Source organism: Eptatretus burgeri, chromosome 2, assembly GCF_056783735.1.
Source record: "Eptatretus burgeri isolate ZD-2024b chromosome 2, Ebu_testis_v1, whole genome shotgun sequence".
NCBI classification, from domain to species: Eukaryota; Metazoa; Chordata; class Myxini; order Myxiniformes; family Myxinidae; genus Eptatretus; species Eptatretus burgeri.
In genome coordinates this window covers 36,753,881-36,777,027 of record NC_140962.1, presented here as the reverse complement: position 1 = coordinate 36,777,027, position 23,147 = coordinate 36,753,881, and the positions used below count along the sequence as shown (strand labels likewise).

The window sequence follows — 23,147 nt, the reverse complement described above, 5'->3', positions numbered from 1 at the left end:
GTCCGAGTTGATCACATTGGGTGTGGTACTTATGAACATATATCCAGTATTTGAGTGGCCAAGTTGATCGCATCTGCAACACATCTTGGACTGCTTGCCATAAACACATCCTCAGTCCATCCTAATAATTATCCGAATAGGGATATGGGAGATTATGCCACCTCCCTTTGATGCAATTTGATGTGGTATTGCGAAGAATCAGTCCAAATTAACTTGATTAAAAACCAGTTCAAATAATTAAAAACACACACAAAGGGGGTGGGGGGGGGGACACACAACAAGATGATAAAAACAAAAAATGTCCCCTCCTAACTGATCGCTGATGCCAACAAAGCAGGGCGGGAGAGAAATAAAGAAAAAAAAATCCACAAGAAGGAAGACAAAAACAATCAGATGACAAGAAACAAAAGAACCAAACCACCACTCGAGCAGAGAAATCTTTCAGTCACTGGAAACACCAAAATCATCACTTTAGGCTCTTGGCTGATAATCAGCAGAGAGGATTCCCAGGAGTTGAGTTGAGCTGGCAAGCTGCTCCATGAGGGATTATATCCAATCATTCTCTGAAACTTCCCGGCCTCACCATCATCCACGACCTCTCTCCTTAGCTGACTATAGAGCAAAGCTGGTATCCAAATCCAGTCACAAACTGGGCATCCTTTGTCTTTCCAAGTATTTCCTTGAAAAATAAGAACTACTCACAGCCTCCAAGGCCTTTACTGGAGCTCAATAGATTACTGCTCTCCCCTATCTGCTGGGGCCCCAGCATCACATTTGTCTCCACTGGATTCTGTAGATTGTAAAACTTAAAACTCTCAACATTATTGGCATCTCTCGCAATGAGGATGAAGCACAAGGTCTGTTCCTGTCACATTGCCATCAGGTCGGTGCCCTTTCTTTTTTTTTTTCTCTTTTTTTTTAACTATCTCTCCTCCATTCTAGCTCCCTCTACCTTTTCAGCCCTCGAATCCTCCTCAGAAACTCTAGGATGCACACTTTCTTCCATGAACTCCCTCCTGATTAAACTTCTAAAGTCCAGGCTTGCTGCCTATCTCATCTCATTTGTTCCTCACTTTTCCCATGTACGAAACTGATTGCCGAGGCTGTTCTATCCCAAATTTCCTCCAGGGCTTCAAGTAGGTGGTGCACCACCATCTCATGTCATCCTTCATCCTAACCCACAATCGTTTTAACCCCCATTAATCCTTTCTAATTCACCCCTCATACTTGCAGGTTACCGTGTCCCGCCACCTACTCCATCTCCGCTTTTCCGGTTTGTTTGGTCATATCCTTGCTTATTGTGTACAACTGTTGCCCCACTGGCCTAATGGCATTTCATTGCCGTTTTAACCTCTGCAACCTCATATTTCCATGACCCTCAATCTTCGAAAGAAGAAAAACAAGAGTCGTTTCTTCAGATTTATAATAAAATGACGTAAGGTGGCCTTAACATAATCTTCAGTAGTTGATCTTTCACTTCTGTCCCTATTTTTCTATAAAGTGGAAGGAGTGACCTATACTTAACTCCTCTTCAACCATTACAAAAAGAAAGCCCATTGGAGGCGTTTTGATTGTGGGATTTCATCTCTAAATTCTTCTTATAATCCCCAACTTTGAAGAGTGCTTTTGTGGTTCCTCTATTGGTGCTTTGTGATGCTTAAATTTTGTAATTTTGAATAATAGGAATTTGAAATGTATATGTATGTATATATATATATGTATATATATATATATATATGTATATATATATATATATATATATATATATATATATATATATATATATATGAGCCTGGTGTTGGCGCAGTGGTTAGGGCAGTGGCTTGGGATCCAAAAGGTCCTGAGTTCAAGCCCCGTTGGGCCACTGAATTAATACACCAGGGGGTTGACTCAGCCTGTCATCCTTCCGAGGTCGGCGAAATGAGTACCAGTATACTGGGCCGGTGTATACCCTGGTTAAAATAGGTGTACCAGATCCCTGTGTCGTAAGAGGCGACCAGGGTTGCGTCAGGAAGGGCATCCGGCGTAAAACATGTGCCAAATCACTATGCGGATCATACGGATGATCCGCTGTGGCGACCCCTAACGGGAGAGGCCGAAAGAAGAAGAAGAAGATATCTATATATATATATATATATATATATATATATATATATATATATATATATATATATATATATATATATATGTACACACACACACATTTTCAGTTCAATAATTCCAAGGGAATACAAGTGAATGAGTCTTTCAACTCAACAAAGTGTTTTTTTCTTCTTCTTTTCTTCCAGTTCTGTCTTGTGAATGAAGTTTCAGGTCTTTTAAGTTTGAAGAAGTGGAACCCATAAGCAGATTCACCAATGTAGAACCTGTAAACAATTTCTCCAAGATAGAACCCATCAGCAAAGTCTCCAAGGTAGGTCTCGTATTGTGAGCCATCAAAGCAGAACTCTTTTCGTATCTCCAATACTATTTTCTCAACATTGGTGAGGTTCGAGTACAATGCATCAATTTGGAGGGGCAGATTAGCACTGTTTATTGAAGGTCGTCCAAAGTCATCCCAAGCCAATTCATCAAACTTCATTCTTGAAGGAGACAAAAGATTTTTTTTTTTTAATCTGCCTCTTTTCTCTCGCTGATATAAATGGTGGTTCAAAGGGTGTTTGATTTAATGGTGATAGATGTGATTTGTTTCGGCGAGCTCGGGCAACTCCAAACATTCCCGCACTTGTCGGCCAATGTTTCACAACACCAAGCATTGTATCATTAATTTCACATCAAAATGTATCAAGTGAGAAATAAAAGTGCTTCAAAGCTGAGTCAAAAGTCAAAGGCAAGCTGGGGTTATGTGTGGCAGGATGTCTTGGCAAAGATTCAACCCATTCCCAGAGGATATGCGCTGCTCAACACCCAGAACATCCTGTTCATTGTCTAACAGTGGCTTGTTGGCATCGTTCTCAGACAGAGAGTGCTTTTAAAATAAAATGATTTCTTGGAGTGTGAAAATTAAAAAAAAATCACTAATGTGTTTGATAAAATATCTGTGATGTATTGAGTCAAATAATTACATTGTTAAATAATTAATAATTAATTTAACATTGAAAACAATGGGGAGTATAGGGGATAGCTCAGACCAGAACGTTAAGAGAGGTTTATCATTTCATCGCTGCTCAATAAAGATATTGTCATGTCCAGGTGCTTAAATTAATTACCCCAACCCAATTGTCATGGACGGGGCGGTTAACACCCCGTTAACACCAGCCTGAACGGATAGCCAAACAGTTTTCTTTGGAGGCGAACACATGATCCTTGGAGATTCATGGCGCGGGATTGGTAGGTGGTGAGGACGGAGGCACACGGGTTTATTCTCAAATCCACAACAAATAGACAACACAAGCAAAGTTAAGAAATAGGGGTTTAATAAACAGAAATCAAATGTTTATAGTGGAAATAAATCAAAACGGGAGAATAATGAAACATGAGGTAACTCAAATGGTGAATAATTTTCGATTTTCTACAAATATGCCGTGTTGATGCGTCCTTGGTGCTTGTGTAGTAATATAAACCGAGATGGTTTCATGCTACACCAATGGTCGAACCACGATAAGTTTGCCAGAAATTGGATGAGGGTTGTCCGAAATACCCGTTTGTGGATTGGGCCTACAAAATGTTTGCTTTTATGCTCAGAACGTTTTACAGAGCACTATTATGAAACAACAGAGATGACTAAATCTTGTGGTTATCTGCCATGATTGAGAGAGCATACCATCCCCATGATTAAGTGGAAAAAAACAGCTGTCACTTGAAACTGTAACACCATCTCCCCACGTACCAGTATATGCACTAATGAGCCAAAACATTATGACCACTGACAGGTGAAATGAATATCATTGATTATCTTGTTACAATGACACCTGTCAAGGGGTGGGATATATTCGGCAGCAAGTGAACAGTCCGTTCTTGAAGTGGATGTGTTGGATGCAGGAGAAATGGGCAGGAGAACCTGAGCGACTTTGACAAGGGCCAAATTGTTTTGGCCAGACAACTGGGTCAGAGCATCTCTGAAACAGCAAGACTTGTGGGGTGCTCCCGGTCAGCCGTGGTGAGTTCCTACCGACTGTGGTCCGAGGAGGGACAAACCACAAACCGGTGACAGGGTGTTGGGCGCCCAAGGCTCATCGATGTGCAAGGGCAATGAAAGCTATCCCGTCTGGTCTGAACTGACAGAAGGTCTACTGTGGCACAAGTCAAAGAAAATTATAATGGTGGTCACTGGAGGAATGTGTCACAATCCACAGTGCATCGCACCCTGCTGCGTATGGGGCTGTGCAGCCGCAGACCGGTCAGAGTGCCCATGATGACCCCTGTCCACCATCGAAAGCGCCTACAATGGGCATGCAAGTGTCAGAACTGGAACTTGGAGCAGTGGAAGAAGGTCGCCTGGTCCGATGAGTCACGTTTTCTTTTAGATCACCTGGATGGCCGTGTACGTGTGTGCCATTTACCTGGGGAAGTGATGGCACCAGGATGCACTGTGGGAAGATGACAAGGCGGTGGAGGGAGTGTGATGCTCTGGCTAATGTTCTGCTGGGAAACCCTGGGTCCGGCCATTCATGTGGACGTCAGTTTGACTTGTGTCACCTACTGAAACATCGTTGCAGACCAGGTACACCCCTTCATGGCAATGGTATTTCCTGATGGCAGTGGCCTCTTTCAGCAGGATAATGCGCCCTGCCACACTGCACACATTGCTTGGGAATGGTTTGAGGAACATGATGAAGTGTTCACGGTGTTGCCCTGGCCTCCAAATTCTCCAGATCTCAATCCGATTGAGCATCTGTGGGATGTGCTGGACCGACAAGTCCGATCCATGGCGGCTACACCTCGCAACTTACAGGACTTCAAGGATCTGCTGCTATTGTTTTGGCGCCAGATACCACAGGACACCTTCACGGGTCTTGTAGAGTCCATGCCTCGGTGGGTCGGCCCTGTTTTGGAGGCACACAAGGACCAACAGCATATTAGGCAGGTGGTCATAATGTTTTGGCTCATCAGTGTATGTACACGGGCGATTTTAGCGGTGAATCAAACACCTGTTGCTATTGCCCGGCAGTTACCACAAGAGCACCTGAAAATACTTATCTATTATCAACACAAATTTCTGCAAATCAATTGAACCACCATCTATTTATAATGGAGAGAAAGTATTATGCAGCCAAACCCCACTTTAACAGGGAAAATGGCCTTAAAATGCTTGTTGTTGTTGTAGAGAAAGTATTATGCATCATCTACTCCTTGGAGCAGATTTTACCAAGGATGCTAAAACTTTCAGGTTTCCCTCTCTTCGCTCAATCCACCACCCCCCCACAAAACCCCCATCAACAATCACCCCCACAATCCCCACCACCATCCCGTAACATACATGCTGTATGTTACGGGATGACACCTGGTCAGCCTGTGCCGGTTGGACAAAGCATTCATCACCAATTTTGTCTGTGGTGTCGGCTGTCGGGCGATGATGGGTATTTCTGCTCAAGTAATATACTGTACAAACCGATTTATCAATTAATACAAAATATCTCCCTTATAAACTGCCCATTGAATGGAAAATCAAACTCTATTGAGCTGAAGTGATCACGTGACCAGCGTTTTCATCTTCACGAGCACTTCCGCCTTCTTCCTCTGAATTGCTCGCACAAGGCTCAAAACGATTCGGCTCCACAATCCCCCCCTGAAAGTGTTTCCATTAATAATTTTGTCTCCAACCATTCCTTCAAGATCCCACTGTTCAGTTTCAACATCCTGTGAACTTTCAGAGTTGCTAATCACTGGAATCAGTATCGGACTCCAAGGTCTCATGCACTGTTTCTCTGTAGTACCGCCATTCGGATCAATATGGCTTCAAGGCGTGACATCACTGGCGAAAGTCGAAAATTGACACTTCAGACTTTTTTTCAGGACTTTGTGATTGGCAAAAAAATTCTCTTTCTTCTGGGAAATCCTCTTTATCTATTTGCTGATGACTCCACCCTCTGCTATGACATCCCTCATTGTTGAGACAGGCAGGCTGCAGCCTCTTCTCTCTCTTCAGACCTTGGGGGGGGGGGGGGGGGGAAATAACAAGCTGGTCAAACACTTGGAATATGTCTTTCAATCCTGACAAATGTCACACTCTCACTATCTCTCTCCAAAAGGACTGTCTGGCAAATCATCCTATCTACTTTCTGAACAATCATCTCGAGGAAGTTCGTTCATTCAAACTTCTGGGTCTCACTATCAGCCATGATCTTTCTTGGGCAAACCACATTTCAAAGTTGTCCTCCAAAGCCAGCTGCTGAATGGGCATCCTCCATCATACAAAGTCGTTCCTTGGCACACCGGAACCCCTATCCACCTACAAGGCCTTCATCCACGGCTTGGAGTACTGCTCTCCCCTAAGGGGTGTCTCCCCTGCCTCATCTCTTGCTCAGCTTGACGCTGTGGAAACCAAGGTCTTTAAGATTATTGGAATCTCCCGCAATCTCGGCAGTCAGAAAATCGGTCACTCACTTACAAAGTCCTAAAGTGCTTACTTTAGTTGGACAACTATTTTAGCCATTACTGTTCAATAATGTTATAATTGTCGTGAAGCTGGGGTTTTTTTGTATGAAAATAACGGTGTGTGTGTGTGTGTTTTTTCAGTAAATTGAAATAAACACTTTAAAATATAGAGAAAAATTCGGGAAATGGATTGCAAAATGGTTCATAAATTGACCATTGTACACACACCACTGCTCACACCACTACTCCTTTGCTCCATCACTTCACTTCCTTATAAACAATGCACAATAGCCCGAATACCCATCACCCCCACTTCTGTTTGAAGAATTACACACAAGAATAAATCCCCATGCCCCCACCCCCACCAACCCTGTCATCACAATGCCATCAATATGTTATTGCCCCCTTTGTAATGATTTTGAAGACATTTCTCACACCAACATCGGATGTGGAAAGGTTGTTACTGTTTCCTCATGTTGTAAAATCTCATTCAGAAATGACGTCTCTGCTTTTCCTTTTGCCTTTATGTTTTGTGTTCTCGCTTCTCCTCGGGGTCTCAAACGCTGACTTGCCAATTTTTTTTTTCTGTTTGAGCCCAAGCTTGCTGTTTTTTTTTTTTTTTGGAGGAAAAAGCTTTCTGGAGTCCAGCGACAGGACTTCAGCGTTTTGTTGACCTTTAAGGGATTTGTGCATGCTTTTGTTAAATTGGAAATTGGTTTTCACCTGAAGGTTTAGCGTCATGAAGATTTTGTTTGTCACTTACTGTTTGAAAAGTGCTGTGTCCTACTTTTGCAAAAGAATTGCTTATATTATTATTGGAAGAAGAAAAATAAAACAAATGAGTTGGCTTGTTTGGCATCCCATCTGAAGCCATGGATCATAATTCTGGGAATCTATGTTCAAGTCCAATACACTATATGGATTTGTGCATTGTCCATTAATGTCTTGCAGTTATGTAAAAGTACACTGATGTCTCTTAATGTCTCAATGTCCTTGTCCTGCAGGTGATTTATCCACAAACTCCTCCTTGGATTTTCGATGAATGTTGACAAAAAATGTGTGATTAGTTTCTCCCTGGAGGGGGTGTGAGACTTTTGTAATGCCCATGTCTGTCTGTCTGTCTGTCTGTCTGTCTGTCTGTGTATCTGTGTGCCCACATCTATATATTATCGTTTGTCGCTTAAATTTTTTTTTAATCTCTGGAACTGCTTGTCTGATCCGAAGTAAAACTTTAAACATAGGAGGGACTCCCCATGGAGAACATTTCATTGATAACTCTGAGGTCATAGGTGACATGATATGGCAGCTATATTGGATTACAGCAAAAAAAAATTGGACATTTTCTCCAAAACCGCTCAACGAAAAAAATGGAAACTTGGCATGTGTCATCAACTCCGCATGGGGAATATAGATTGATAACGATGCCATCGGTGAAGTGGTCCAGCCATAATTGTACCTTATCCAAAAGATCTGAAACTTCATATGTCTGATCTACGACCCGGTGTGAGTGAAGAATTAAATTTATGATGTCATCGGTCAAATGGTATTGTGGCCCGACTTTTTGAATTGAAAATAAAAACGTAAAAAAATCTTCTTCAGAACCACTTCACACATCGATACGAAACTCCATACATATGATTAACCAGCTATCGGGAATATAGTTTGAATTTTTTTAAAAATCATCTCATTGTCGGAATTTAGCCTTAATGTGCACAAAAGTTGTCATTAAACATCCTAATAATCAATCAATAAAGCTTCAGATAATGGCAATGTATGTGACTTAATAGAGTGCGTGGATGATACATGCATATGAGCCACAATAGCAGTGGGCCATAATAGTAGTGTGTTCAGTTAACTATTTTTTTGTTGTTCAGAATGAGCATGCGAGGCAAGACTATGTACTCTGCCAAGTGTTGTTGTAGTTGTTACCCCACATATGCAAAGTGAAAATCTGAGTTAAGCAATTGGTTCATCTCTGTCCGGCTTTCTGTCTGTGTAAACACCAGCTTATGATTGAGGAACAACGTTTTTAAATTGAATGTTATATTTTGAACACGAATCGGAAAGTCAACCTGCAGTTTTACAGTACTTTGTCTATGAATTTGTCCCAATCTCACATGTACAGAGAGGAGTGAGATAAAAAAAATTTACTCTGCCTGTCTGGCAGTCAAACAAAATTGAAAATCATTTCAAAAAGGAAACTTACTGTTTTTAAGGATGTCATAAATGGCAATTACAGCAAGCACAAATAACTAATGTAACGTGTTAGATGCAGTGCCGGATTAAGCCTCGGCTGGCCCGAAGGCACATTTTGAAATTTTAGAGAATGGCCTGAAAAATTTAAATTAGATCTCGGGCTCATGGAAATGGACCCCAGACAAAAGATGAACTGATTCAAGAACAAAATATTTAATACAAAAAAGACAAATATTTAATGTGAAAAAAATGTTTGGCCCGAATTTTTGGCTGGCCCTAAGGCACGTGCCTTGTCTGCCTAATGGTTAATCCAGCACTGGTTCGATGATAAAGAGGTGTGGTTGGTGTAACGGCGGCGGCAGTTGGTGTAATTAGACACTGCTTCAACGGTGGTAAATTCCGGAATTAATTTATTTATACGACTTTTACGATCTTTATTTTTTTTATTGAATGATATACGTGAACACTGCAGAACACATTGCCTTGTTGGCACTTCCAAGAACGTCCAGTTTAGCAGTATGTGCATATTTCAAATACAGAGACGTGACAGAAGTAAATGGACACCTTAAATGTCTTCATTTCATCTGTTTTAAGCAAGTTTTACTCAGTGATTTGAACTAATATTCAACTATTTATTTGCAGAAACGAGTTCCTCGGTCTTATACGACGATTATTATCAATGCCTCGAACCCAGGGAACACACGACCTTTGCGATTTTCAAAGAGGACGAATTGTTGGCCAATCAGAAGGTGGAGTCAGCCAGCGCCAGAGAGCTCAGAATGTTGGCATTCCACTTTCTATGGTCAATCGGGTGGTTGTGCAATTCACTAGTGAAGGCAAGGAATCCACAGCCTCCCGTTCTGGTCGACCTGGGCCCTCAGAAAGATGTCTTTGAGCTGTCAAGCAGTCCATTGAGAAAACTGCCTGTTGCAAGGCAGCAGATGTTGCAAAGGATGTCCAAGTTAGCTCAAGAACTGCTGTGTGGTACCTTCATCAACTGGGCTACTATGGGAGAGCAGCTGGGAGAAAACCTTTTCTTACACCAGCTAACATTCAAAGGAGAAAGAAGTGAGCTGATGAGATGGCCACCAGACCCTTGGAGTTTTGGCAAACTGTCATTTTTTTCAGGTGAGTCACAATTTTCTCAATTTTCTGACAGTGGACGCATATGGGTCCGGAGACTTCCGAGTCAAGAGTTCTCTTTGAACTGATTGCAGCGAACTGTCAAACATGGTGGTTTTTCAGTGATGGTGTGGGGACCAATCTGGAGTGCTGGTCAGCCAGAGCTTGTGAAGTGTTGGCAACATCAGCACTATGACATACATTTCTATCCTTGAGGATGAACTTCTCCCCATCTTCTCCACTGGTCAGATGGTCAAAAACAACACTCTGCTCATGGAAGATGGAGCTCCATGCCACACTGCAAAAAAGAACAAAGAATGGCAGGACAGAAATGGGATCAAGCGACTTCCATGGCCAAGTCAATCTCTGGGTCATATTGCATCGATCTGTGTGGAAAAAGTCCAAGAAACCAACATCACGGGCAGAATTGCAAAACCTTTTTCATGAAGCCTGGGCAGAAATCCCACAAGAGAAAATTTTGGAACTCGTTAGTTCTATGCCTGAAAGAGTAAAAGCATTGGAATCTGCAAATGGCAAGTCTACCAAGTACTAGTGTATGTATTACCAGAGTTGGTGTCAAAGCCACCCAATGCTCGCCTGTTTATACATTTATCGTTTTTAAAAGAATCGTCTAATAATTAATATTTTTTATAAAGCATTGCAGTGAAGTCTGATCCAAATAATTTTAAAGCAATATATGTATTTGTATATTGTAATCAGTAACAAGAGCGTAAGTGAGCACAATATACGCCCGAACAAGAAGGTATATACAGAATTGTGCTACTACATGGAAAACAGCATCCTGGCTGCCATGGCAACCACTTTAGATGACGAACGTATGTAGCGACACACCGTCTCCACAGTCTGTACCGATGTACCAGATATGAAACATGAAAGTAGAAAACTTTGGGAGTTCGAGTGTGGACATGAACGGATGGAAAACAGCATCCTTGTTGCCATGGCAACCACTTTAGATGATGAACGTATGTCGCGACACACCGTCTCCACAGTCTGTACCTATGTACCAAATATGAAACGTGAAAGTTGAAAACTTTGGGAGTTAGGTTAGAGTGCGGACGGACGGACAGACAGACAGATGGACGGACGGACAACCGGTATCACATAATACGCCCCGATATATATATATATATATATATATATATATATATATATATATATATATATATATATATATATATATATATATATATATATATATATTGGGCGTATAAAAAATAGTGTGGTAGATAAAAACATTAGAAAGGAAAAAATAACTTGCACCAAAAACTTTAACATCTTCACGCTTATGCTGACGCTGACGCTCACTCTCACGCCGGGGGTATTGCTATAGCTCTCTGCTAAAAATGGATTAAATGTTTTTCAAATGTTAAATAAATAAATTATTTTAAAATCATGGTGTCTATTTACTTCTGTCATGTCTCTGTAGGGTGGTATATAAGAGTGGTGTATAAGACAGCTTAAACAGTGCTGAGCTTCCAGAATTTATTTTAATGATCTTTAATGTTATTGTTATATTAAAATTGAAGTTTATACTTGAACACTATGTGGGGTATTGTGTTCTATGAACACGAGTTCAATAAGTAATGGCTTGTTTGGTTCTGCAAATAAATAATTTACGCTCTTGCAATGTACAGTCATACATTCTTTGTGTGATCTGTTGGGTGATGTATGGATCGAGTGGGAGGTTATCACTGGTACGTGGAATGTTTGACACAAAACGTGCTGGTAATCTATATCTACATTCTATAGCTATCTATCTATCGATCTATCTCTAAATGCAAGTTGCCTGATTGTGTCTGAACGGGGTGGATGCCACAATCACAGCATGTACGATGCTGAATTGTACCTCAATTAAAAGTTCTTGGGTCCAGACAGTGCATGCAGTGGTCCAAAACTATCGATATTCATGCGATTTCAGGTTTTATTCATTTTTGTAGCACACGTGGTGTGTATGCTCAGTCGTTGGTTTACTCACCCACCGGAAGTAAAAAAAATATATAGACATAAACACAAACTATTCAGTCAATTCTGTCACCGTATAATTACATTTCCGTCAATTAATTTTGTCCAAAAGCCTTACTCGTCTTTCCAGCTGGTGACTATTATGCTGTCAAAGGAGAATCATTGCAAAAAATAACAAACTAATTTGAATTCCCTTGTAAACCGAACCCACGGCTCCTTACTGATGCTTCCAATTTGTTTTTTTTATTCATGTGTGAGGCTTACAAAAGAATGCTCTGACAATCAATTCCTTGTGTGAGTGGAAGCATGAAGTTTCGCGGGTGGTGTATAATGTCAGTGTGGCTGGTTTGCATGCACACCAAAAGTAAAACATAATACAACCACAAATTATTTCATCAATTTCGTTCAACGAATAATACATTTTTTGTCGATTTACTTCACCGAGAAATCTCAGCAGTCTTAACAGTTCGTGACTATTATGTGGAGTTGGGAGGGATGTGGAATTGGAATTGTAGTTGGGAGGGGGGGATGTAGAATTGGAGTTGGGAGGGATGTGGAATTGGAATTGGGAGGGGGAGGGATGTGGAATTGGAGTTGGGAGGGGGAGGGATGTGGAATTGGAGTTGGGAGGGATTTGGAATTGGGAGGGGGAGGGATGTGGAATTGGAGTTAGGAGGGGGAGGGATGTGGAATGGGAGTTGGGATGGGGGGAGGGATGTGAAATTGGAGTTGGGAGGGGGAGGGATGTGGAATTGGAGTGAGGAGGGGGGAGGGATGTGGAATGGGAGTTGGGATGGGGGGAGGGATGTGGAATTGGAGTTGGGAGGGGGAGGGATGTGGAATTGGAGTTAGGAGGGGGAGGGATGTGGAATGGGAGTTGGGATGGGGGAAGGGATGTGGCATTGGAGTTGGTAGGGGTGCAGGGATATGGACTTGGAGTTGGGAGGGGGTGGGATGCGCACTTGGAGTTTGGAAGGGCACACGGATGTGGAATTGGAGTTGGGAGGGGGAGGGATGTAGTATTGGAGTTGTGAGGGGGTGTGGAATTGATGTTGAGATGGGGGGAGGAATGTGAAATTGGATTTGGGATTGGGGAGGGATGCAGACTTGGAGTTGGAAGGGGTGCAGGGATATTGACTTGGAGTTTGGAGGGGGGATGCATACTTGGAGTTGTGAGGAGGGGTGGGATGCACACTTGGAGTTTGGAAGGGCACATGGATGTGGGATTGGGGTTGGGGGGGGTGAGATATGGACTTCAAGAAGAAAGGGGTTGAGGAGTCACATTTTAAATTACATGGAATTTCCACAGGTCCCTGTTATTATGCTGTCAAAGGACATTCCTGTCAAACTCCCTAAATATTCCATTTTGTTGGAAACAAATTTCTTTACAACAGCCAGGTTATCTGCTCGTACCTATATAAATGCAAGTTCCACGATTGTGTCTGAACAGGGTAAAAGCTGTAATTACAGCATGTATAAATGCTGCATGGTGGCTCATTTAAGAGCTCTTGGGTCTGGACAGTGCACAGAGAGGTCAACAAATATCAATATCAATGCAATTTGGAGTAACATGCTTTTTTTGTGGCTAGATTGCACATGCAGGTGGTGTATCAGCTCAGAGTCGCTGGTTTGCACACCTACCAGAAGTTAAAAAAAAATCCCAAAAACCCCACAAACTATTCAGTTACTCTTGCCCAATGCATAAGTCCCTTTTTGTCCATATAGTTCACCGATAAACCTTAGCAGTATTAATAGTGCCTATTATGCTGTCAAAGGACATTCCTAGCAAACTCTCTCACTATTCCACACTCTATTGGGTACAAATTCCCTTACAACAGCTTGGTGGCAATGGATTATCTGCAAGTATTATATAATTGTGTAATGATTTCGGAGGTGAGCTATATAATATAATAGTTGCTCTTTCATGAGCTTCAATTTTGCAAAAAAATATATATATATTCTACAAAAAGAGAAGAAGTTGGGGTTAGCCTTCAACTAGTATCAAATAAATGCCAAGATGCGAGAATTTTCTGTCACTTCTGAACTTATGATTGCTTGGAAAATACAAGATTCTTTAAAGGAAGAACCTTTGCAAAGGTTTTCTCTCTGTGAATAGAAATGGCAAGGAGAGAGTAAGGACAAGGAGTGTACTGAGTTGCTTTGTGTGTCATGCAGTATTTGGTTTGCTGAATAAACTATTGGTCGGAAGACTTATGGCTGTCGTTGTGGGTTGATCGATCGAAGGACTGTCACATCTCATGACATGCAGTCAAGCAGTATATTTCTTGTTTCACTTTCTCATAATGTTTGGGTTTTTTAACTTTCTTTTTTATAAAAGGCATTTCTCAATGGAGAAAAGTGGCCTTTTGTATGACCATACATTTTGACCTTGTGGTGTAAGTGCATCGGTTTACTCTATAACCATGCATTTGGGCCTTGGGACTGAGATGTACATGTATTTTCTTTTAGTAGAAATGATACTTTTTTTCTGTTTTTTTTTCCTTATTCATTCATTCTCTCTCTCTCTCTCTCTCTCTCTCTCTCTCTCTCTCTCTCTCTCTCTCTCTCTCTCTCTCTCTCTCGCTCTCTCTCTCTCTCTCTCTCTCTCTCTCTCTCTCTCTCTCTCTCTCTCTCTCTCTCTCTCTCTCTCTCTCCGCACCTCTACTGCAACATCCTTGCACACCTTGCAACACTCAACATTACAACCAACACTGCAAAAACAACATTACAAATCACATCCACAAGGAACATCATCTGATAGCACGGGCCAGTACAGGATTGCAATTCGAGTGAAATCAAGCACATCATAGCACAGCGTGGGCTGCAGTGTCAGCAGATGGATGAGCCTCCAGTGGCGAAGTCGACGTCCAATTCCCCGCCGAGTCAGCACCACGGCAGGAGCTGGGCTCAGCCAATGGCCATCGCATAGCGACAAGAGCAGACCACTGAGGAGGCAGCGCTCATGAAGCTCAAGCTGCAGTCAAAATTCAGCCTGGTGCTGGTTGGTCGCAAGACCACGCCCCTCTCAGGGCGGTCATAAACACGTGAATCCAAGAGATTGAGGCTTGTGCACATATGGAGAAAGTGGTCCAGGACGAATTTGCGATGCTGAACCTGTGAGAATGAACAAGCTGGTGGGGCGGTGCAGCGGAGAACTAGCACGCTGCAGAGATTCCCTGGATGTGATGGGCAAACGCACTGATTTACACATACTATCTCTGGCTTTCCCTCCATCTAATTCATTCACTTTTAAAGCATGAGAGTACTCAACAATAAGCCCTCATCCCATCCATGGCTGGGTTACTGACTCGCATATCACAATTTCCTCTAAAGCATTTCAAGCATTCGCCTGCACCTCTCCCTACACTGCGTGCCACATCCTCTATCCTCTTCTTTCTACCCCTCCTCTTTTCACGTTGGGAACAACATAAACCCCCACTTGCTTCAGGTGAGTGAGGGGCCACCAATACACCCTGTCTTCTCTTTATCTGGCTTTCACTCTTACTTATCTCGTTTTCCCCAGAATGATTGAGGCACCTGCTGGATCTCGAATGAGGATTCGTTGACTGGCTAAGAGTGCTGATGTGCTTTTGGGTAAGATCTTTCATTTTCTTTGTGAAAATTTTCTTTCTTTCATTGCTGGACTTGGTATTCCAATGCTGGTGGTGTGGCAAATGAGATTGACCATGCGCTCATTGATGGTTGCTGGAGGATGATCCAGAACTGCAGGGTCTAACGGCATGTTCAGTTACTCAATACGGACCACAAGCTTGTGGTAGCAACTATGAAGTTGCAGCTTAAATCCGGGAGAATGGTACCATCCCAGCCTCGGATGGATGCTGACAAGCTCAAGGATGAGAGGGTAGCTGAATAGTTTGCAAACAGGATGAGTGGGGTTTTGTGGGGTTTGGGTACTTTGGGGAATCGTGAAGAGTTGTGGATTGCCTTCAAGCCCACCATCCTTGATGTTGCCAGTGGATGTCTTGGAACTCACCGTAGGGCGAAGACGAACTTTATCTTCCAAGGGAGACTGGATACCATTGGATACGAGATACGAGAATTGTCGACCCAGGCTTAATGGCAGAGCTCAGCTGTTCAGGGAGTTGAGGCGTAAAACTGTATGCGTACTGAGGTCAGACAATGAGGCCTATGTGTGAAGAATCTGTGAAGTGGTAGAGCATCACCTGTGGTCAACTGATTCGCGTTCTGTTTACAGAGTAATATGTGCATTGCGTTCCGCCAAGCCTGTCCCTCGGTATATCGCATTTGGAGCAAAGGGTGGTGGGCTCTTGACAGAGGAGTCTGAATGGTTACTTTGAGCGGTTGTACCAGGCTGAGCCATCAGCTGTTGAGTTGGACATCAGGGGTTGAACTTTTCTGATTGCTGACCATCTAATCAACGGTGAACCATCTTTGTTTGTGGAAACACAGGCTGCGGTAAACCAGTTGAAAGGGGATAAAGCTCCTGGGATCATGCCTGGTGTTGGCTTAATGGTTAGGGTGGCGTGCTTTGGATCCTAGGGTCCCGAGTTAAAATCCTGCTCAGCTGTTTCACTAATACCAGGTGGGGTTAACTCGGCCTGTCATCCTTCCGAGGTCGGCAAAATGAGTGCCAGCTTTCTGGTATACTGTGTCGGAGTGGCGACCCATCCAGGATTGTGCCCAATAGCAAAGGAGACTGCTTCGGCAGCACCAACACTCTGCACAGAATATGGTCCCAATCTCTTCCTCCTTCTCCTCCTGGGATCTGTCGCATCCATGCTGAACTTCTCAAGGTTGGTAGAAATGCCATATTTGTGTCAATGCATGCATTCCGAAGAAGAAGAAGAAGAAGAAGAAGAAGAAGAAGAAGAGGAAGAAAGGATCATGGTGAAGAAGAACATGTGTCATGCCGATGCCATAGAAGTAAGTGCATTGAAGCATTTTAATACGTTTTCAAAATCTTTAAAAAGAATAAGGAAGAAACGTTTTCTTCAATGAAGATATTGACAAAATGATGGAGGAAAATAAGAGATGTGCAGGAAGTACAGGTAGATCTTGTCCGAGTGAAAGTTTATGGGGTTTATTTTTTTTTTTTTAGAAGCGAGGGGGAATATGATGATGTTGAAAAGTGAGAAAGGACAAAATTTTGGGGAAAAAGAAGAAAAGAGAAACAGGACAACAAAACAACCTTAAAACGGAAACGACAGACGACGAAGCTCCGGCTATCTGAGAAGGCCGAGGCTGCATGAAACAACAGATTCAACAATATTGACAACAATGTTTGATTTATCACCGAAAATTTTCAATGAAAATACAAACGGCAGACCGGGATAAAAATATAACGTAAAAAAACACATCCTTATATGAAGGTTTGGTACTTTATGATTGCTTTCATGATGACTAATCACAGCGTACTGCATCAACATATCACTGTGTAAAGGAGTATTCATTTTTACATCCTTGAGGAAATTTGTCGGCCACAAACTCAACATCACTTGAGGTGAAGTCTGTTCTTTGTTAGTTGTTGCTAACAAAGATTGTTGCTCACAAAGATTGCAAATTGGTGGAGTAGAGTTTAGTTATATTTGTTGGTTGGCTGTCTTTTCTACCACTGTATAAAAAAATTGATGTCCACTTACATTACGTTTTAGAACAAAAGGTTGGAATTATCCACTGGATGTATCCAAGGAGATGAATAATTCAAACTGACAGGCTGCTGCTGAGATTGAGGAAATTACAAGAGTGGCGTGAAAGTGCCTTGGGTTTTGAGAAATGAGCTTTGGGGGGGGAGGGTGGGGTTAAGAAGTGAACTTCTGAAGAAAAATGAAATGGAGTTAGATGCGGTGCCGTGCTTTTTTCTCGACAGCAAAGAAAATGTCTAATACTGTATATAGAATTCGAAAATACCGACACAAAACACCGAAATAAGCGTTTTGATGTGATATTCCATTTCTGTAAATTTCATTAATCCCTCTAGTCCCTTTCCTTGGTAGCTTTCCTCTACTTGGCTATAATCTCCATGATGCTTGAGAAGAAGGGCATGGTAATACTTTCTGAATGTCCTCGAGCTTCTTCCCTACATTCTGAATGATGTGTTTAAATAACTTGCTTGCTTTTAATCCTTCCTAGCCGAGCATGCATCAAATGTCGTCCTTCTGTGATAATAAACAAGATATGGTTTCATAAATTATCTTTTTTAATATTTCGCTTATTCATTCTTACACGCAAAGAAAAGTGCATCTTTTGCAATATTGAATGCCTTCAAATGCATATGACTGTTGGTCAATATTGTGAATTTAAGCTGCTGAATATTGTGGTCCATCTACTTGCTGTCTTACACAAAATCATACATTTGAGTAAATAGTAAATGTAAATGAGTAAATATATAAATTACACCACTTTATATTCCACCAAGATTCATAGCAGTTCTTTCGACTTGTTTTTAGAATAGAAACTGAGTATGTTTTTGGAGGGTTGGGCAGCAGGGAGTGGTTTATGGACGGGAAATGTGCAAAGTGTTGTGCATGAATGCCAGGAGTTTGAATGGAAAGTTGGAAGAGCTGGAAGCTGGGATGCATGGCAAGGGGTATGACATAGTTCTTGTAAGTGAGACGTGGTTCAATTAGCAATCCAACTGGAGGATAGGAATTCAAAGCTACAGGGTTTGTAGGTGTGATAGGAAAGAGAAAAGAGGAGGAAGTGTGGCAATCTGGGTGAAAGACAGTATTGTATCGAGAGAAAGGCATAACATTCAGGAAGGAATTGATGGAGAAGATTCTGTGTGGATAAAGATAAGAGTTTGCAAGAAGAGTAAGATACTTGGAGGATGCTTTTATTGGCCTCCTGGTGTGAGTGAAGAGCAGGAAAGGTGGAAAAATGAAGAATTCAGAAGGACATGTGATAAGATAAGAGTTTTGATGATGGTGGGTTTTAACATGCTAGGGATAGATTGGGTCCAGGAATAGGGAAAGGGCAGAGGAGATGAGGATATTTTAGACCTAGTCCAGGAATGCTTAATGCAGTTTGTATAAAAGCTCAAGAGGGGGGTGTGCTGTTGGACCTATTTTTGAGTCACGATCCCAATATGGTGGAGGAGGTGGAGGTGGGAGAACATCTGGGGACAAGTGACCATACTATAGTATGTGCAACTCTATTGTTGAGATGTGAAGTTGGGGAGAGTAGTGTTAGGAAGGCAAACTTTGAGGGTATCAGAAGCGATTTGGGAGCTTCACATTGGGCAAAGTTAATGAGAGGATGGTCTGCATCAGATAAATGAGCGACCTTCAAGGAGCAAATGTGTAAGGTGCAGATTACGTATATTCCAGTGAGCTGTAAAGATAGAGGCAGAAAAAGACCATGGTGCAGGGAGTTATGCAGCGCCAGTAATTAAGGATCTGCGGAAGGTTTAAGTACAAAATAACAGGACTAGAGTCTGACTCGTGTATATGTATGTATGTATGTATATATATATATATATATATATATATATATATATATATATATATATATATATATATATATATATATATATATATATACAATGTAAATATATGAGAAAGCAGAGACAAGTCAAGAAAATATGAAAAGGACAAAGCCAAGAATATCAAATATGATGATAAGACATTGTACACTGAACAAAAATATAAACGCACCAAGCGATTGTTACTATTTTACCTCGAACTCATTAATACTAAATCTTCACAACAATTTGGTTATAGAATCCATGACAATTGAGCATTAAATTTCAAAGAGTTCCTTGAGAATTCTAGCGACAGTCTTTGCGCTACAACAGCCGACACAACCGAGGTGTCACTGTCAGAGTTCACACAGTCAGTAGCGGGTGTTGGCCTCCCTCAAGCTTGGCCTCCCTCAAGCGGTTACGCACTGTCTGGGCTGAAATGCGCCTGTTATGCAGCCCGACAGTCTCAACGGCAGTCCTGGTGGCCGGTCGGAGTCGATCCCGGAGATGTTGCAGCCTCATGTGACGATCCTGACCGGCGGTGGTCACACGTGGTCGCCGGGCATGTGGGCGGTTCACGGTGCTTCCAGTCTCTCTGAGGCGCGTTCTTAGGCGGCTAATGGTGGAGTGGTGGACATTGAAGTGTGCTGCAACGGCCCCTACTGACGTCCCAGCATTCAGCATGACAATGGCGTGCTCCCTCAAGATTTGTGACATCTGTGGCATGTTGACATTTGGCACCAGTCCACATTTTGGGGAGGCCTTTTATAGGGCAAGCTATAGGGAGTGTTTGTGTCCTGGTCACGCTCACTGACCATCGCTCTGTCAAGCCCCATGGTGCTCATGGGAAGGATTACTCAACGTGTGAGTCCACACACTCAGAGTGGTCAATTTCAATGGGAACATCTGTCTTGAGCAAAACAAAGGAACCATTGCTCAAACATATCATCGGTTTGACCATTTTCCCATAATGGCAATCTTGACTTCGATATTTAGGTTGGTGCGTTTATATTTTTGTTCAGTATAGTATATAAAATGTCAAGGAAGGGTTTAGAATGGTGTGGGCTCATTGGGGAATAACACAGGAGAAATTGTGGATAATGAGGGTGAGATGGCAGGCTTCTCAAATTATTTACAGTATTTTGCTTCTACATTTACACAGGAACAGTCAGGGGAACTTCCAATAGTGGAGAGTATCGATCTCGTGGGTGAGCAAAAGCTTTTGGAAGTGATCCAAGTTGAAATAGATGAGGTGAAGAAAAAGCTTGAAAAATTAAGGAATGGTAAATCTCCAGGGCCAGGTAATATGCATCCTTGCGTTTTGTGGGAGGTTGCAGGACAGATAAGCATGGTGTTGGCAGATAATGTAACTTTAACAGCTCGTTAAAGTCAGGACATGTATCATAGGATTGGAGAGTAGCAATTATAGCATCACTCTTTAAGAAAGGATCCAGAAAAGAATTGGGGAACTATAAACCTGTGAGCTTGACTGTTAGCTTGTGTGTGGATGGGTGATGATTCTGGAGTTAGTGCAGTGCAAGCATGATTAGCCAAATGATTTCCACCACTGTACCAAGCTTCCTTGTGCATCCAAGTGTGTGTGTCTTACTCCAGCTATTTCATAATTAAGGGGATGACTAATGGGACTACATATTGTGACTGAGGACGAGACATGGTTGTTACAATGCAAACCAAAATCAAAGAGCCAAAACATAGAGTGAAAGCCACTTCTGGGTCTCGATATCAGCCATGATCTTTCTTGGGCAAACCACATTTCGAAGTTGGCCTCCAAAGCCAGTTGTCGACTGGGCATCCTGTTCCATCCAAAGTTCTTCCTTGATACACCTGCACTCCTATTCACCGAAAGGCCTTCATCTGCAACTTGATGGAGTACAGCTATCCATTCTGGGAAGGAGCCCCTATCCCACCCCTTTCTCAGATTGAAGTTGTGAAAAACAAGGCCTATAAGATCATTAGAATCTCCTATGATGAAGTTGAGTCTTTGGGCCTACTTTTCCATCTCACAAAGGTTGGTGGTCTCTGTCTTCTTCCGCTTCCTTTCTGGTCTTGCACTCTCTGCCCTTTCCATGCCCTGTCCGCCCCCAACGCCACCCCCTCCCCAGGTTTCTGCAGGATCCTTCTAGTGAAACTCACACAATCCAGAATCACTGCTCACCTCCACTCATTTGTTCCTTTTTTTTCCCCCACCTGTGGAATCAACTTCAACATTCTCTCTTCCCTCAAGGTCTTCAAAACAGCTGCTCACCACCATCTCAGATCATTCCCCATCCAAAACCATGATCTCTTCTACTGTGACGGTTCTGCAAAATCTTCAATCCAAAATGCAATGGCACACAACATGTAGCAATTCCTGATATAATTATGTCATTAGTATTCATTTCAGAAAGCACTTCCCTTATGTGTAATGGGTTTATGGGCCAATATGCATTGTGTGGGATTAGGTAGTTTTTTTTCCATTCCTTTCTCATTTTTCTTCTCCACACATAAACCTCTCCTTCACGCAATCATGCACGCAGTCAATTTGCATTCGCATGTCATATTCCCATTTGAATCATGTGCCATTATCCAATGGGCATATCATTACAACCTTCACCATACTCTAACCACCAATGCTACCTACAACATACATACAATGATCAAAATGCCTTTATTATAATCACCATACCATTGTAAGCTCGCTTTATATTCACCATTGCCACATCAAATGCAACAAACAACCGCAACAAACCACCACACTACAACTCACCGCTATGCTGCCACGACCACCGCATCAACTACAACCACTATGAATGCCCACCGCCACCTTTTGGAGTAACAGGGAACCATGGGCACAATGTACCATGACAGACACTTGGACGAGAAACGTTGAGACGTCTGGCTTGAAGCGCAAGTGTGAGCTAAACATCATTCAACATTGTCAATTAGGTGTTCAGCACACATTCATACACAGAGAGCTCAGCCAAATACCCCAGTGCCATGTTGTGTATGGAGCTGCGTAGTGTGGGGAAGCCTAGAACACTATACCAGCATCTTCATGGCTGTACCCTTATGTGGATGAAACCTGTGCTGGAATTACCATACCTACACCAATGGGGGCATGACAAAACTCTTATGATCCATTCTGATCTGCTTCTGGACTCCTCCCTTGCCAAGTAACTATAAAAAAAGCCATGCCTTCCACACAGAGATAGATTAGAGCATGTGGTTAAATGGAGCTCGTGATTCAGCTTGGCTTGGTGGCGAGAAGCAGAACATAGCAGTGAAGCGAGGTTTGCAGATCGGAGTAGAGGAGAAAGAGGAGTTCATGGAGTGGAGCGCTGGGCGAGCGAGCGATCTGGGCACCAGATCGAGCACAGTCATACGGCCAGGCCAATAGCATCAACATTTACAGACTTCCTTACACTTTATTAAGCTATTTCCTCACGTTATTCTTCTTCTTTTCCATCTCGTCTGCTATGGACTCGTATTCATAAAAGGAGTGATCAGCTATCACCCGGGCAAGTCCAGAACGGTTGTCCCCTTCAGGGTTGCCCCACAGATACGCACCTTTTCCAGTTTCCTCTCTGCACATCATTTGTCCCACCCCCCCCCCACCACACTTGTACCTCAACCTCAGTTGCACCTCCTCAGACCACACACCTTAGACACCCTCAGTATGCCTCTTCTTTCCCCCTCCTCAGCGATTGGGCCACGGCAGGTTCATCAACACTGCTTGGTAAACAAAAGGTCACAACCACCTCGTTCTTTCTTTCATCTTTCTTGCTAATCTCTTCATTGGAATGTTTCTGATGGCACCTGTTTTATTAGCATAAATCAGACTGTGTAAAAAAATTATATTGGTTTAGCA

The 23,147-nt window shown here is 42.5% G+C and overlaps 1 long non-coding RNA gene across 1 annotated transcript in view; it reads left to right on the top strand.

Moving 5' to 3' along the window:
• Positions 1-23,147, top strand: part of LOC147031813 (uncharacterized) — a 92,514-nt gene that overhangs the window by 67,156 nt on the left and 2,211 nt on the right. The window contains exon 2 of the long non-coding RNA XR_015051881.1: positions 15,362-15,432. This is a non-coding gene — a long non-coding RNA (uncharacterized LOC147031813). The remainder of the gene's footprint in view (positions 1-15,361; positions 15,433-23,147) is intronic.